This window comes from Lissotriton helveticus, chromosome 6 (genome assembly GCF_964261635.1).
Source record: "Lissotriton helveticus chromosome 6, aLisHel1.1, whole genome shotgun sequence".
In the NCBI taxonomy this organism is placed as follows: domain Eukaryota; kingdom Metazoa; phylum Chordata; class Amphibia; order Caudata; family Salamandridae; genus Lissotriton; species Lissotriton helveticus.
The window spans coordinates 1,528,033,219-1,528,050,763 of NC_136067.1; positions in this window are offsets into that span (position 1 = coordinate 1,528,033,219).

Below are 17,545 nucleotides of genomic sequence, written 5' to 3' on the forward strand. Positions count from 1 at the left end.
AATGTGTTCCTTGAGGAGAGTGGTATGGTGGACTAGTCAAGAATGCTGAACCTGATTACCCAGTTCCAAATTCGGCAGCTCAGGCCATAGTGCAACTTCTTCTCCTCCACAGAACACCATACTGCCCCACTGACAGAAATTCACACTGCCTTCAGATACAACCCAAATTGTGCCCCACTATAAACACCTGGATGCGACTCATTTCAAATTATGCACTAGACAAGAGTAATATGATGCCTGAAAAAAAAGTAATAACATCCTGAAAAAGCTAACACTCATATCGTATGCAAGATTAAATAAAGCATTTGAAATGTAAGCAGGAAAAACATGGTTACCTTAACACTTTTACACTCATTATTCAGAAATCAATGAGTTTTTTTGCCTGAAAAGTTACGGACATGACTACAGGGCCCGGAAGGGACCCATTTCAATGTCTATTGCTTATATCCTTACAGTCATTATTATTATTATTTATTAAATGTTCAATTAAATAAAATCATTACAGTAAAAAAGCATAAAACTGGTCAATGAAAAATGGATAACATTAAAACTATGAAGACTGCCAGTTAAAACGTTTTATGTTCAAGTAATATATCCCCTCTTCGCTGCACCCACTCGGGCCGCCAGCACTGCGTCTTTATCATAAGTCCTTGCACTGGGTTTCTTAGACAGCTGCGTCTGCCTTAGCGTTTTTCTGCTACAGCAGTCTGTGGATCGTTGTCCTTGTCCCTTCCATTTAGAGCCATTGATGTGGTGCGGTCTCTATGGGACGGGTGAATAGGATCAGGGCTCTTCCCTCATTTGAGGGGAGGTTGCGTTGTTCCTCTTGTTATACCTCACTGGTGGCCCTGGTTTGTTTGTTTTCATTTGCTGCCTTTAAAGCCGTTCTAATCAAATGAATACATTTCCCAAGATTTGCCAAGGTAATCGTGGTTGTTTTAGAAAAGCACACGGTTGATGCTTCGTGACATATCTTTATTCCCTTGGTGATGTAGACTATATCCTTAGAAAACGTAAGCAGTATGGTTTAAAAAGACCACATCCTTGAACACAGAGGCGGGGTACACATTTTATAAACTAAAATAAGGAAAACAGCTGATAAGGATCACATTAAATGTTTTCCACTCCACTCAACAACCAGGTATTGCAGTACCTCCAGGAAGGGTGCACTTCCCCACCAGGGGGGAAACTATGTTGTTCAAAGAAAGACGAGAAAACGAAAGTAGCGATTCACTTGCCAACTCTGTAAAGTGGTTTTAATGTGTTGGGTGTGAATAAAACCAATCTGGCCACTTTGTGACCATTCTGTCTTGCTTTATTTAGTTATATTTCGTAGTTGTAACCTTTTTTTCCCCTCCGTCCCTTAGCTGCACTTTGGAATAGAAAAATGTCTGAAAAAGACGAAATTTTCAGCAAAATTGTTTCTTTCTCTTTTGGATCCTTTTCATAGGGGAACAAATGAAAGACAGGGTAAGAGTCGCTTCTTAAAGTCATGGTTTTCTTTCAGCAAGTGAGTAGGAGTGAGACAGAGACAGAAAGAAAGGCAATAAGAGGAAGAGGAAGAAAGTGAGAGGGAGGGAGGGCAGCTGACAATGGCAGAGCAGGAGAAGTGAACACAGTCCTTGTTTTTTTCTGGGCAAGAAGTAAGAGACAGAGTCCTTTTCCTCCATTGCCCCAGTGCCTGTAACAGAATGGCCAGGTCTTATCTATTGGCCATGGATATTTCTCCCGTCCTGGGATGCATTTTAAAAATAAAATAGATAGGGAATGGATTCTATTAAATTTAAAAAGTGGGGGCACGTAGTGCCCTGCCGATTCCACCCCTTTGACCACTGACCCTGTCCAACTAGGCACCCTGACTCTAGTCACAGTAAGGGAGTCACACAGCTAAGGTAATCCCTGCTAACCCCCTTGGTAGCTTGGCACGAGCAGTCAGGCTTATCTCAGAGGCAATGAGTAAAGCATTTGTACATACACACACAGTAACACAGAAATAACACTACAAAAGAAGCCCACACCATTTTAGAAAAATAATAAATATTTATCTGAATAAAACAAGACCAAAACAACAAAAATGTAACACACACAAGTAAAGATGTCACTTTTCAAAAGTTAATAAAATGTAGTCCATAGAAATCTATGGATGTGTCACTTCTAGCAGAAAGTACCTGGGACGTGTCAATATTCAAAGATGAAAATAGGTGAAGGGGAGAAAGGTGCCGGAAAAACAAAGCGATGCATCGGTTCCTTACTGCCAGGGAAGGTGATGCATTGGTTCCTTACTGCTATTCAGGGGAGGTGAGTCGTCAGTTCCTTACTGTTGGGGGAGGTGATGCATCAGTACCTTACCAGATGGGGGGTGATATATGTTGATCTCCATCCTCGGTTCGATGAAGAGACAACGGCAAAGTACGATGCTTTACCTCCCCTGGCAGTAAGGAACCGACTCATCACCTCCCCTAGTAGTAAGGAACCCACACATCGCTTTGTTATTCCGGCGCCTCACCTTCCCTGTGCCTGTTACAGTAATTAGCAGCATTCACTATTAGGGCATGTAAAACCCACCAGTACATGCCCTATCTTTTTGAGTACACTGCATATTTTGCGGGTGAGCTACATGTAGTAAAAAAGAAGGTTTGAGCCTGGCATGTGGCAGGTCGAAATGGCAGTTTAAAACTGCACTCGCAGACACTGCAGTGGCAGATCTGAGACATGTTTTCAGGGATGCTCATGTGGGTGGCACAATCAGTGCTGCAGGCCCACTATTAGCATTTTATTTACAGTCCCTGGGCACACATGGTGCACATTACTAGGGATTTACTAGTAAATAAAGTATGCCAATTATGGATAAACCAATCACCAATACAATTTACAAAGGGAGCACTTGCTCTTTAGCACTGGCGAGCAGCGTATAGCGCCCAGAGTCCTAAACCCAGCAAAAAAAGGGTCCAAAAAATAGGAGGAAGAAGGCAAAAAGCTTTGGGATAAACCTGCGAAAAGGGCCAGGTCCAACAGTGCACGTGGCAGGCAGAAATTACCTGAAACCATGACTCATTTTGGGCTCAAGTGTCCAAGAGGACCTTGAGCTGAGCCATAGCCATGCATCTGGCTTGAACTTTTAGTGGTTCGCCCACCTCTAGCAATCAAGTTTAGCTTTCTTACATGCTCAGAGAGAATGTGAATATTGTTCTCTTCATAGTGGGGGCAGCACATCTGGCAATCCGTCAACGTTAGAAATGTATCTTTTTTAGGGCATGGGGAAAGTGAACAATTTTCCAAGACCCATATTGACCAGATTTTGAAAAAAAGCTGGAATATTTCACAAACATAATAGTAGGAATGCAATTTTGCACCCACTAAGAGGCACAGAATGACAGCACTGACTAACATATAAAAGACAATGAGACACTAAGTAAAAAAAGAATGCAATACTTCTTTATTCACAACAGCTGCTAACTAATTCTGACTGAAACACGTGTACACTTGCCCTACTCTGTTTTCATTAGACCGTTTCTGAAAAATGAGACATTTGCCAAATTTGCTAATATTTGCCAAGTTAAGTGGTGCAAAAAAGTACTGGCCTGGAAAATCTGTGATGCCTTGTATGCTAACTATATTGACTGCACTTACTGCCATAGAAGAACTACACTCTCACATCGAACAAATCCACGAGACAACCGATATGTTAAAAAGACAAACAAGATAAACCTTTTAGTGATGGTCCCTTTGTTCCAATTTAGGTAGCTTTGCATAATCAAAAGAAGACATTTCAGAGATCTCAAGTTGCCCCATGAGTAGTTCATTCAGTCTGATTTCTGATGCATTTAAGGACTTGTAAGTTTGTATTTAAAAAGATGAATACATAATTAAAAGTACCACAAAGCAAACTAAAACCAGGACTTGATAAGAGTAAAAATATGCTTTCGCGATATGAGGAAAAGTGATGGAGAGATGCACATGGACCCAAAAGACAATTATTTTACTTTCCTATCTTGTGGAACTGAAAAGAAAACTCTGCACTCTGTTTTAAATCTATTTTAAATATAATGTCCAGCGTACCCAGGGATAGCCCAGCTTCGGCAAATCCTCTATAAAATGTGTGAATCCCACAATTATTTATTTAGTTTACAATGGTGGCTGCTAGGAGAAGTCACCCTTTTATTCGGGTAATCAGGGATAAAGCTTGACAGACTTTCGCAGTGTCCAGTCCTTGACATCAACAAGGAGTACAAGGTTTTGTGTGACCAGGCATCCTCAGAGCAGATGAGTAGATAAACACACTTTTCAGAAGCAAAAAAGTTTGTTCTGTTTCTGAGGACCAGGGTAAAGGTTCAGGACTATTTGTTTTTAAGAGATCCTGCATGGGTTTGAAATCGTTGCCATAACCTAAAATCCATTCACAACAATAACTTCCCATCCCTAAAAGGCTGTATCACTGAGACACCTTAACGGTAAAAGTTCAGTTATTGATTGCTTGGTTGCGATCGTGTTGTAACTTAGATATTAAACACAGAGTAAATGTAAGGTTTTCCTAAAGCTTCGTGCCCACACTATGCCAGTTCATTGATCAGATAGAGAGATTAACAGCTGCAGAGGTCTGCAGAATCAGACACTGCCAACTAATCGCTAAAGTACTGAACCAGGGTAAAACCACACGAGAAAATAAAGTAGTTGACTCTTTAAACCCATCAGGAATATGAGTTCAAATCATGTGAGAGACACAGAATGAAAATCCCCCCACATTTGGTTCCATACATGACAAGGAATAGATGTCCTGCTGTGCAAGGTCAGGTAGAATGACATGCAGAGGTGGTTTGGTTTCTCCATTGAGGACTAGACATGGTGGCACCAATATGGTTCTAGAAGGTGCTGGGCTCTCCTGATGCCACTCATCCTTAGTACAGTACAAAATAGAATTGGTCCGAGTTGCAAGTTAGTAATATCATACAGTTCAAAAATATTTAATTCAACACACAATCATCATCAACTTAAAAATGATTAAATGGAAGAATATTTTCACAAAATTAAATTGTTCAATTCAGTTTCATTGGCATTTATTCATGCAAAGTCAATGTTTGATCAAATTGCAGCCAATATTTCATCATGTAAAACGCAAGTATTACCATGTAATTATGAAATCATTACATTCGGTTTTGGAATCAAGTGCTCTCAGTGAAGAAGGGAGGGGTAAGTGAAAAGTGAGAGGGACAGGGTAAAGGTGTAGTGCCATATTCATAACATCATGTTAAAGTTCCAAAAACCTTTACAGTCAAATTAATGAGCAAAGGTTCCCAAATTACATCACACATAGAGAAGGAGAATCAATCTCATATTTGGATCCTATGGTGTGTGGAGAAAAAGGCGTAGTTCTACGTTTCGACCCCCGATTACGCTAAAGGGTTGATTCAAGCCTCATGTTGGGGTCTTCATCAGGAAGGTAAGGAGAGCCTATGGGATAACGTAAAACTGAATTCAGTAACTATAGATGATTGTGCATAGTTTAATAATGGGAAATAGAATACGGTTGTACCTACATCAAAAGACGGTCGCCATCTGTACCGTCTGTGAATGGGCCTTGTCAAAGCTCCAGGGGTTTCTGAAAAAAATTAGGACTACACATCAGGGCGCTAGTTCAAAATGACTACCAGGGGTAGAGAGACTAAAAGATAGGGGGAACTTACTTGTGCGACGTACTCGCGGTCACTAGACCAATATGTGCCGTGGGATCATTCCTCACGCCTGGGACCGTGAATGGCTTCTTACTGTAAGTTAAAAAGAGGCGCGCTATCAGACAAGATTGCGGGTGTGGGTTGTTGCCAGAATTTAAACAGATCAGAAAATACCGTTTAGTACTCTGTCACCCCTAAGAAAGAGGCTCCGAAAGTGTGAGGATTCCGTTTACCTTAGAATCGGGACCTCCTTCACGGGTTACCGCTCTGCTGGCGAACTGCATCTGTGTGAGCTCGCGGTGCAGTCGCTGGATACTAGTAAGCGAAAAGGGCTCATCTCCGGGGACCAATCAGAATGTAGGAGTGACGTATGGGCTCAAAGGCTAAGGGAGCGTGTGTCGAGATTCGGAACATTGCTGTGTCAATATGGAACTTGAGACCCTGTCTTATACAGAAGATTATATAAAGAATTTGATTGGGGGTGAGACGGGGACTGCTTTCCTGACCACCAACAATGCCAGTGTAGATCATTCTCTCAATGAGAAGATCAACAGACTTGAACGTTTAGAGAAAAAATTGGTAAGAACCAAACTACATGGACATTTACTAACAGGCTACCTTAGAGCGAACATCATCCCAACCGGACTACAAGTCCGGAACGAACCCGCCATCTTCGTCGATAATCCGAAATTCAAGGAAGGTTTTAGCTTCGTGGCTAACAACTGCTCCCGGCACTGGATGGTGCTGGGAGTGGAGACAGCCAGGGACCAGGCGGAACAACTCACAAAAGAAATTGACGACCTCAAGGCGGAAATTGCAAACCATTCGGCCTTTGAGGATGCCAAAGAAATGTTAGAAAGACTGAAAAAGACTTTGAAAGACTTTGATGTGGATACCCAAACTAAGAAATTGGACAAACTAGCCAAGGACATCCAATATTACGACCGCAAAAAGACCTATCCTTACCTACAGCCAGACTACTATAGGCAAGATAACCAAGGCCGCTTCTCCAACCGAGGCAGAGGAGGATACAGAGGTACCAGAAGGTACACAAATTTTTCGGATTCATCCTACAGTGGTGACAGCGAGAACGACCAGACCGCATCCAGTGCTAACTATCACCAACAGGACCAATGGTACCCACCCCCTCAGCAACCATTGCACGAACAACAACCGACTTTTTTAGGGGACAGCCAGTGGAGACCACCGAGAGGGAGAGGTCGAGGAGGATCATGGAACAATCGCCCCAATCGAGGCCACAACCAACAGAATTGGGACAGCGGAAGACAACAGGGCAACACCACCAAACAAGTGCGTTTCCAACCAGAAGACCACGGGGAGAGGAGCACGAGGAGGAAGAGCTACAGATGGTAACCAATGCACATGACAGGACCGATCCCATAATAAATCTATCCAAACACACACTTACGAAAGATGAGAGAAGTATACTCTGTAAAGGCCTCTCTTTTGTACCAACCTCCTACCCCAATAAGTTTAACATACAAACTGAACTCACCAGGTTTTTTAGAAAACTGAGGTTGAAATTTTTCTTCAGGAACAAACCTACAACAGCCTTGACGGCTTTCACAAACTTACGACCTCCGTCTACCTTTATGCCCACAATGTCATCAGTATCCCATGAAATACTAACATATGAAAGTGTAGTCATGAGGGATGTCATCAAAACTATCGATAAAAAACATTATGTGAGACACAACATCAGTAGGGGCGAGAGAAGTGCACTGGAATCCTTGAAAAACAACAAGTCAGTAGTGATTAAGCCAGCTGACAAGGGGGGATCAATAGTGATGTTGGATGTGGAAGATTATAAGACAGAGATCCAATCCCAACTTACTGATGGTGTCAGCTACAGACCAATAATGCGAGATCCTACCAAGGAAACACGAGCAGACATTTTAGCTATCACAACCAAAGCTTTAGAGATGGGATTTCTATCCAAAAAAGAATTCGAGTACCTCAACGTGGAACAACCAAGGACACCTACCATATATGTCCTACCCAAAGTACACAAGAACCCAAACAAGCCACCGGGTCGACCCATCATATCCGGATGCGGTTCACTGCTAGAACCACTCTGCAAGTATATTGATATATTCTTGAAGCCAATAGCAGAGGCCACCCCTACGTATTTAAGAGACACCATGCAAGTCATCAATCTCATCGACCAGAAAACATTCAACAAACACAATCAGATCCTGGTAACCATGGACATCGTTTCCCTATATACCAGCATCCCCCAGAGACCGGCCTTAGAGTGTATGAGGAGAGTACTCAACAGACGGGAACAACCGATGTCGGTACCAACAGAGTTCCTGGTGGAACTGCTGGAAATTGCAATGACCAAGAACTTTTTCATTTTTCAGAACAATTTCTTCATACAGAGTAAAGGAGTAGCCATGGGCGCTGCCTTCGCCCCAGACCTGGCCATTCTTTATATGTCGGAATTGGAACAGGACTGCATCCTCTCGCAGCATAATCCATACAGGGAGATGATCACAACATGGCATCGATATATCGACGATGTCCTAATGCTATGGACAGGGGAAGAGGACACCCTACAGGCATTTCTAACCTGGTTGAATAATCAATCACAAGACATCAAGTTCACGATGCACCTGAACAGAGAGTCGATCGATTTTCTTGACATTAGCATTAAGGAGAAGGACGGATACCTATACACCACTCTCTTCAGGAAATCATCAGAAAGAAACTCCCTCCTACGCTATACAAGCCACCACACAAGAGGATTGAGGGACAACTTGCCCTTCGGACAATTTCTCCGCCTTCGAAGAAATTGCTCCCTCAAAGAAGATTTCTTTAAGGAATCGGATGACCTTATCAATCGTCTGATAGACAGAGGCTATCCCAAGCGTCTAGTTAAGAGATCCCGCAAAAGAGCATGGTTCTAGGATAGATCAACCTTACTTGAACCCAAGAAACAAACAACATCACAGGAACGCATGAAATGCGTTACCACATTCTGTACTCAAAGTAATGCAATACGAAGAATTGTAAACAAACATTGGGGTCTAGTAGCAGACATCCTTGAGGTCCCTGAACCCCCTATGCATGCCTTCAAAAAGGCCAGAAATGTCAGAGACTTTGTGGTACGATCACTGCTGGATACCCCACAGGCACCTACGATTCGGAGTCTATGGAAATTACCGGAAATTGTGGGCAATTTCAAATGTACTACTTGCAAAGCATGCTCCATGTGTTGGAAGACTAAACAAATACAGTATAACAACCTCACAATAGATCTCAAGTCTTTCACAAACTGTAACTCGAGTGGTGTTATTTATGCGATTCTGTGCCCATGTGGCCTCATGTATGTTGGACAGACTCAGCAAAAAGTCAAAAATCGCATATTCCAACACTGCAGCAGGATTCGCTGCTCCACAGCGGGGGCACCCATGGTCGACCATTTCAAAGACAAAAACCATACACCTGATTCTCTAAGATGGCTAGTAATTGAAAAGATCTCTCTCGGCCCACGGGGGGGTAATTTGAACTCCATCCTCAATACTAGAGAATGTAAATGGGTGCAGAAACTCCAGACCATAAGGAGGGTGTTAAATGAACTGGATGCGAATTTTTCTCAAATGGCTGGACTCAATCCAGAATAGACAATATACATTCTGAATGGGGTCCTTTGATATGTTCTCTGTGCATGTTTTCCATGTTCAGACCGCCCTATGTTCATGGTCACTCGATCCATTCACTGTATTAACATGTTTGCTGCTCTTAACACTTGATCATGGGCATATCGGGCATTAGACTTACGTTATTGCCAACAATGTGTTCTGTTAAATATGTTTTCAACTGTACCGTCAGAATAACTATGTTTTGGTGTTCATGTGCCGTCAGAATAACTATGTGTTGGTGTATCACCCCCACGTGTCCGACTCAGGCCTGCTTCCCCGGCATCCAGTCATGGCCAGCCTCTCCGGCATTCACACATAACAGGCGAACTTAGAGGTACTACCCTTCGTTTTGCTCACAGCAATGTTCCGAATCTTGACACACGCTCCCTTAGCCTTTGAGCCCATACGTCACTCCTACATTCTGATTGGTCCCCGGAGACGAGCCCTTTTCGCTTACTAGTATCCAGCGACTGCACCGCGAGCTCACACAGATGCAGTTCGCCAGCTGAGCGGTAACCCGTGAAGGAGGTCCCGATTCTAAGGTAAACAGAATCCTCACACTTTCGGAGCCTCTTTCTTAGGGGTGACAGAGTACTAAACGGTATTTTCTGATCTGTTTAAATTCTGGCAACAACCCACGCCCGCAATCTTGTCTGATAGCGCGCCTCTTTTTAACTTACAGTAAGAAGCCATTCACGGTCCCAGGCGTGAGGAATGATCCCACGGCACATATTGGTCTAGTGACCGCGAGTACGTCGCACAAGTAAGTTCCCCCTATCTTTTAGTCTCTCTACCCCTGGTAGTCATTTTGAACTAGCGCCCTGATGTGTAGTCCTAATTTATTTCAGAAACCCCTGGAGCTTTGACAAGGCCAATTCACAGACGGTACAGATGGCGACCGTCTTTTGATGTAGGTACAACCGTATTCTATTTCCCATTATTAAACTATGCACAATCATCTATAGTTACTGAATTCAGTTTTACGTTATCCCATAGGCTCTCCTTACCTTCCTGATGAAGACCCCAACATGAGGCTTGAATCAACCCTTTAGCGTAATCGGGGGTCGAAACGTAGAACTACGCCTTTTTCTCCACACACCATAGGATCCAAATATGAGATTGATTCTCCTTCTCTATGTGTGATGTAATTTGGGAACCTTTGCTCATTAATTTGACTGTAAAGGTTTTTGCAACTTTAACATGATGTTATGAATATGGCACTACACCTTTACCCTGTCCCTCTCACTTTTCACTTACCCCTCCCTTCTTCACTGAGAGCACTTGATTCCAAAACCGAATGTAATGATTTCATAATTACATGGTAATACTTGCGTTTTACATGATGAAATATTGGCTGCAATTTGATCAAACATTGACTTTGCATGAATAAATGCCAATGAAACTGAATTGAACAATTTAATTTTGTGAAAATATTCTTCCATTTAATCATTTTTAAGTTGATGATGATTGTGTGTTGAATTAAATATTTTTGAACTGTATGATATTACTAACTTGCAACTCGGACCAATTCTATTTTGTACTGTTTCATGGACCCAGGTCCTGAGTTCTTAAGGGCCTACCCCTTTAATACTCACACTCTCAGAGCAAGAGGCTTCTTGCGAGGGTATTTGTTTTCATAAAAATAATTTTGATTGATCCAACTGGTGTATAGAGAGGGCTCCATCAATATGGAACTTGAGACCCTGTCTTATACAGAAGATTATATAAAGAATTTGATTGGGGGTGAGACGGGGACTGCTTTCCTGACCACCAACAACGCCAGTGTAGATCATTCTCTCAATGAGAAGATCAACAGACTTGAACGTTTAGAGAAAAAATTGGTAAGAACCAAACTACATGGACATTTACTAACAGGCTACCTTAGAGCGAACATCATCCCAACCGGACTACAAGTCCGGAACGAACCCGCCATCTTCGTCGATAATCCGAAATTCAAGGAAGGTTTTAGCTTCGTGGCTAACAACTGCTCCCGGCACTGGATGGTGCTGGGAGTGGAGACAGCCAGGGACCAGGTGGAACAACTCACAAAAGAAATTGACGACCTCAAGGCGGAAATTGCAAACCATTCGGCCTTTGCGGATGCCACAGAAACGTTAGAAAGACTGAAAAAGACTTTGAAAGACTTTGATGTGGATACCCAAACTAAGAAATTGGACAAACTAGCCAAGGACATCCAATATTACGACCGCAAAAAGACCTATCCTTACCTACAGCCAGACTACTATAGGCAAGATAACCAAGGCCGCTTCTCCAACCGAGGCAGAGGAGGATACAGAGGTACCAGAAGGTACACAAATTTTTCGGATTCATCCTACAGTGGTGACAGCGAGAACGACCAGACCGCATCCAGTGCTAACTATCACCAACAGGACCAATGGTACCCACCCCCTCAGCAACCATTGCACGAACAACAACCGACTTTTTTAGGGGACAGCCAGTGGAGACCACTGAGAGGGAGAGGCCGAGGAGGATCATGGAACAATCGCCCCAATCGAGGCCACAACCAACAGAATTGGGACAGCGGAAGACAACAGGGCAACACCACCAAACAAGTGCGTTTCCAACCAGAAGACCACGGGGAGAGGAGCACGAGGAGGAAGAGCTACAGATGGTAACCAATGCACATGACAGGACCGATCCCATAATAAATCTATCCAAACACACACTTACGAAAGATGAGAGAAGTATACTCTGTAAAGGCCTCTCTTTTGTACCAACCTCCTACCCCAATAAGTTTAACATACAAACTGAACTCACCAGGTTTTTTAGAAAACTGAGGTTGAAATTTTTCTTCAGGAACAAACCTACAACAGCCTTGACGGCTTTCACAAACTTACGACCTCCGTCTACCTTTATGCCCACAATGTCATCAGTATCCCATGAAATACTAACATATGAAAGTGTAGTCATGAGGGATGTCATCAAAACTATCGATAAAAAACATTATGTGAGACACAACATCAGTAGGGGCGAGAGAAGTGCACTGGAATCCTTGAAAAACAACAAGTCAGTAGTGATTAAGCCAGCTGACAAGGGGGGATCAATAGTGATGTTGGATGTGGAAGATTATAAGACAGAGATCCAATCCCAACTTACTGATGGTGTCAGCTACAGACCAATAATGCGAGATCCTACCAAGGAAACACGAGCAGACATTTTAGCTATCACAACCAAAGCTTTAGAGATGGGATTTCTATCCAAAAAAGAATTCGAGTACCTCAACGTGGAACAACCAAGGACACCTACCATATATGTCCTACCCAAAGTACACAAGAACCCAAACAAGCCACCGGGTCGACCCATCATATCCGGATGCGGTTCACTGCTAGAACCACTCTGCAAGTATATTGATATATTCTTGAAGCCAATAGCAGAGGCCACCCCTACGTATTTAAGAGACACCATGCAAGTCATCAATCTCATCGACCAGAAAACATTCAACAAACACAATCAGATCCTGGTAACCATGGACATCGTTTCCCTATATACCAGCATCCCCCAGAGACCGGCCTTAGAGTGTATGAGGAGAGTACTCAACAGACGGGAACAACCGATGTCGGTACCAACAGAGTTCCTGGTGGAACTGCTGGAAATTGCAATGACCAAGAACTTTTTCATTTTTCAGAACAATTTCTTCATACAGAGTAAAGGAGTAGCCATGGGCGCTGCCTTCGCCCCAGACCTGGCCATTCTTTATATGTCGGAATTGGAACAGGACTGCATCCTCTCGCAGCATAATCCATACAGGGAGATGATCACAACATGGCATCGATATATCGACGATGTCCTAATGCTATGGACAGGGGAAGAGGACACCCTACAGGCATTTCTAACCTGGTTGAATAATCAATCACAAGACATCAAGTTCACGATGCACCTGAACAGAGAGTCGATCGATTTTCTTGACATTAGCATTAAGGAGAAGGACGGATACCTATACACCACTCTCTTCAGGAAATCATCAGAAAGAAACTCCCTCCTACGCTATACAAGCCACCACACAAGAGGATTGAGGGACAACTTGCCCTTCGGACAATTTCTGCGCCTTCGAAGAAATTGCTCCCTCAAAGAAGATTTCTTTAAGGAATCGGATGACCTTATCAATCGTCTGATAGACAGAGGCTATCCCAAGCGTCTAGTTAAGAGATCCCGCAAAAGAGCATGGTTCTAGGATAGATCAACCTTACTTGAACCCAAGAAACAAACAACATCACAGGAACGCATGAAATGCGTTACCACATTCTGTACTCAAAGTAATGCAATACGAAGAATTGTAAACAAACATTGGGGTCTAGTAGCAGACATCCTTGAGGTCCCTGAACCCCCTATGCATGCCTTCAAAAAGGCCAGAAATGTCAGAGACTTTGTGGTACGATCACTGCTGGATACCCCACAGGCACCTACGATTCGGAGTCTATGGAAATTACCGGAAATTGTGGGCAATTTCAAATGTACTACTTGCAAAGCATGCTCCATGTGTTGGAAGACTAAACAAATACAGTATAACAACCTCACAATAGATCTCAAGTCTTTCACAAACTGTAACTCGAGTGGTGTTATTTATGCGATTCTGTGCCCATGTGGCCTCATGTATGTTGGACAGACTCAGCAAAAAGTCAAAAATCGCATATTCCAACACTGCAGCAGGATTCGCTGCTCCACAGCGGGGGCACCCATGGTCGACCATTTCAAAGACAAAAACCATACACCTGATTCTCTAAGATGGCTAGTAATTGAAAAGATCTCTCTCGGCCCACGGGGGGGTAATTTGAACTCCATCCTCAATACTAGAGAATGTAAATGGATGCAGAAACTCCAGACCATAAGGAGGGGATTAAATGAACTCGATGCGAATTTTTCTCAAATGGCTGGACTCAATCCAGAATAGACAATTTACATTCTGAATGGGGTCCTTTGATATGTTCTCTGTGCATGTTTTCCATGTTCAGACCGCCCTATGTTCATGGTCACTCGATCCATTCACTGTATTAACATGTTTGCTGCTCTTAACACTTGATCATGGGCATATCGGGCATTAGACTTACGTTATTGCCAACAATGTGTTCTGTTAAATATGTTTTCAACTGTACCGTCAGAATAACTATGTTTTGGTGTTCATGTGCCGTCAGAATAACTATGTGTTGGTGTATCACCCCCACGTGTCCGACTCAGGCCTGCTTCCCCGGCATCCAGTCATGGCCAGCCTCTCCGGCATTCACACATAACAGGCGAACTTAGAGGTACTACCCTTCGTTTTGCTCACAGCAATGTTCCGAATCTTGACACACGCTCCCTTAGCCTTTGAGCCCATACGTCACTCCTACATTCTGATTGGTCCCCGGAGACGAGCCCTTTTCGCTTACTAGTATCCAGCGACTGCACCGCGAGCTCACACAGATGCAGTTCGCCAGCAGAGCGGTAACCCGTGAAGGAGGTCCCGATTCTAAGGTAAACGGAATCCTCACACTTTCGGAGCCTCTTTCTTAGGGGTGACAGAGTACTAAACGGTATTTTCTGATCTGTTTAAATTCTGGCAACAACCCACGCCCGCAATCTTGTCTGATAGCGCGCCTCTTTTTAACTTACAGTAAGAATCCATTCACGGTCCCAGGCGTGAGGAATGATCCCACGGCACATATTGGTCTAGTGACCGCGAGTACGTCGCACAAGTAAGTTCCCCCTATCTTTTAGTCTCTCTACCCCTGGTAGTCATTTTGAACTAGCGCCCTGATGTGTAGTCCTAATTTATTTCAGAAACCCCTGGAGCTTTGACAAGGCCCATTCACAGACGGTACAGATGGCGACCGTCTTTTGATGTAGGTACAACCGTATTCTATTTCCCATTATTAAACTATGCACAATCATCTATAGTTACTGAATTCAGTTTTACGTTATCCCATAGGCTCTCCTTACCTTCCTGATGAAGACCCCAACATGAGGCTTGAATCAACCCTTTAGCGTAATCGGGGGTCGAAACGTAGAACTACGCCTTTTTCTCCACACACCATAGGATCCAAATATGAGATTGATTCTCCTTCTCTATGTGTGATGTAATTTGGGAACCTTTGCTCATTAATTTGACGGTAAAGGTTTTTGCAACTTTAACATGATGTTATGAATATGGCACTACACCTTTACCCTGTCCCTCTCACTTTTCACTTACCCCTCCCTTCTTCACTGAGAGCACTTGATTCCAAAACCGAATGTAATGATTTCATAATTACATGGTAATACTTGCGTTTTACATGATGAAATATTGGCTGCAATTTGATCAAACATTGACTTTGCATGAATAAATGCCAATGAAACTGAATTGAACAATTTAATTTTGTGAAAATATTCTTCCATTTAATCATTTTTAAGTTGATGATGATTGTGTGTTGAATTAAATATTTTTGAACTGTATGATATTACTAACTTGCAACTCGGACCAATTCTATTTTGTACTGTTTCATGGACCCAGGTCCTGAGTTCTTAAGGGCCTACCCCTTTAATACTCACACTCATCCTTAGTAAACACCATGCTGGTTGGGCACCACAAGTCTTTACCAAGTGCCGCCAGCTGCAGATGCCACGCAACTCGCAACTTGCTCTCTTTATGGACACAATTTTGGCAAAACACACCACTATTGTGAGGTCCAATTACAGTGGAAAAAAGCCACACTTACCTTAAGCCAACATTCATAATATATATGGATTTTTTTTCAGCTCTTTTCAGCTCTTGAAAAACAGGAACAAGGCTGGGACTAAACTATAAATGTAGCTATAAGGGCATCTAGTGATCAGATGAGAAGATTACACGTCAAACAGGTAGTGCAGTGTTTTTCTATGTGTTTTACGCACCATGGTGATGGGAAATTACTTCATGGGTTCGGAAGAAGCATCGGCACTGCCTCCCTACATAAGATTTCAAAGTCAAATCCCCGGTGTATCTCAACATTCAAGGATCCTTCTTCATTGCATTATTTGCCCACTGCACTGCGTGCTCTTATTTCTGCTTGTTTCAAGTTCTAGGGTATGTTTTTCCTCTCTACCTTTTGAACTGATTGTCTCTAGATTTCTAGCCAGTTGTTCTATGTCTAGTTTATGCATTTTTGTTTTTTTTCCCCTCACTGAAGGTGTCTCCTACTTTGCCTGCTGTCCACCTTCAGTGCAAAGCCTTCATAGTGCCTTGCTTGCGCGAGGCTCCTAAGGAAGGTCACCTTTTTCATTCTTCTTTGAAGAATGGGAAGGGCCGAAACATAGGACCTTGTGTTAAGTCCAGAAATGAAAGCAGTATTACTTCAATACCATTTAACTAGGGGCTGATCAAAGGTCACACGAAAGAATAGTGATTGGTTTCGGCACAAAAGGAACATTTGGCCACACAACAGCATTAATGGCGCACAAGTTCTGCAGAAAATGTTTGTTTCTTTACCATGCAGCAAATGTTTGTTTCTTTACCATGCAGAATATGTTTGTTTCTCTACCATGTTTTTTAATGGGTAGACTAGGAGTCTTACCAAGCTAAGCATCAGAGTTTTCCATTGTACAATTTGGATACCCTATTGTAGAAATGATGAGTGTAGATTTTTGCATTAATGCGCAAAGCACATTAAATATTTGGCTCATGACTGTGTTTCACTATGGGATGAATTCAGTTACCAACTTGGCTCACATGATGTATACATGCATAAATAGAAGAGCATAACGTGTCACAAGCATACATCAATACAGGGCAGATCTGTTTCTAAATGTAAACCAGATCCTGATACTGAAATATGAGAGACGCCAATACCAGCTGTATTCCGACCAATGAAATCGGATTTTACCAGGTTCCAATTTTTCAGACATCAAGTCCTGCTTGAACTTTTCCTTTTAGGAGCCACTTAAGGCCTGGCTATGCTACATTGAGATGTTTTTGAAACACATGCTATATTTAGCTAACTATTTAACAGGCTGGGAACGTTAAAATGATACTTCAGATGAACCACAAAAGCATACAAAGTATGCGTTAATCTAATAACTTAACAAAACTTCTTCTATCATTTGAATGTATGACCTCATGTTGCTCTCTGCACATTTTACTCTTACTGTTTGCTGATATACTACTATAAAAATGTGCCATCTTGAAGATATTCAAACATTAAGGTACCATCTAAGTACATTGTTTCAATGTGTTAATATGCAATTTCATCATATCGGTATCTT